Raw genomic sequence first — 1,244 nt, forward strand, 5'->3', positions numbered from 1 at the left:
TTGGGATGTTTTCGTGATGCACATTTTCTTTGCATAAAACTCTCTCTTATACGTGAGTTGCTGTGGATTTGTTTCTCCAAAGTACTTAGACTAATACAATTAGCAAACAAAGTAATTATATGACATCAACAAAATTAAATTCCTTGTTCCCTCAGTTCCAACTTCTGACAACCCCATCTGATACAGAGTAGAATGGCGCATACATTTTCTTCATGGTACTCTTAGGGAGGGAGATTACAAGGCTTTTCTTTAGAACTTCTGTGAGATGGAAAACCCAGTCTTTATCTTGGCATTGGAGCACACACTGGGACCTTAACCATATGAGTTGTTAGGTGTCTCCAAGTAGATTTCTTCATAGCAACTCCATGAATTTATAGTAGAACCGACCTCTAGGGTTTTTATAGTAGGAGATATTAAAGATAGGGCAGAATCAGGGCACACAATGCTCCTCCTTGTGGAGTCGAAACAACCAATCTTTCCATTACGGACAAGCGGTTCACTGTTTGTACCACCGGGGGGCGCTGTCCTCTTACAATCTCAAACCCACTGCCATGGAGTCTTTTTGACTTACAGTCAGTGACCCTATGGCACAGCGTGCAGTGATGAAAGGATTGATAGTGTACAGGTGGATAATTCAGGCACTGTGAAATGGAGTTTCCCCACAATAGCCCAGTATCCTTCTCTCAAAAGTACATTAAAAAATTATTACCAGGGGCTAATCAAAGACAATATTAATGGAAGAGTTGTATGTCCCAGGGAGATGATCAATTTGATTCTGTACTATAAATTGAAAAGAAAGTTTTGAACGGGAGGCCAAGGCAGATTAAAAGGGGAAAAAAAGCAGCCAGGTATAGATTTGGGGTTCACACTAAAGCCTAGCCCTAATTTAAGTACAATTAGTTCTTACATCATGGTGCTGCTCAGACTCAGTACTTGCCCTCAGGAAGGGAACACAAAAGGTACAGGTGCTATAGACAAGGGTAGTGAAGAAATTAGATGGTGCCCTGCTATCAGATAAAATAGCAGCTGGGTCTTAAAGGCTTATTTCCAAGCAAGGAATCATCTGGTGAAAAGTTAATTAGGCCCACATGGAAGAAGCATGTCAACATCAGTGACCAAATAATCGTAAATAATATAATTTGAAGTTGAAGGAGAGACTAGTATCAGAACCTGAGGGGTGAGAATCTGGCTTTCAAAAGGCTGTGGATGAAAATTGGGAGCCCAAGATACATTTGTAGGACCCA

This window comes from Echinops telfairi, unplaced genomic scaffold (assembly GCF_000313985.2).
Source record: "Echinops telfairi isolate 266 unplaced genomic scaffold, ASM31398v2 ScPeMD7_14;HRSCAF=57, whole genome shotgun sequence".
NCBI lineage: Eukaryota > Metazoa > Chordata > Mammalia > Afrosoricida > Tenrecidae > Echinops > Echinops telfairi.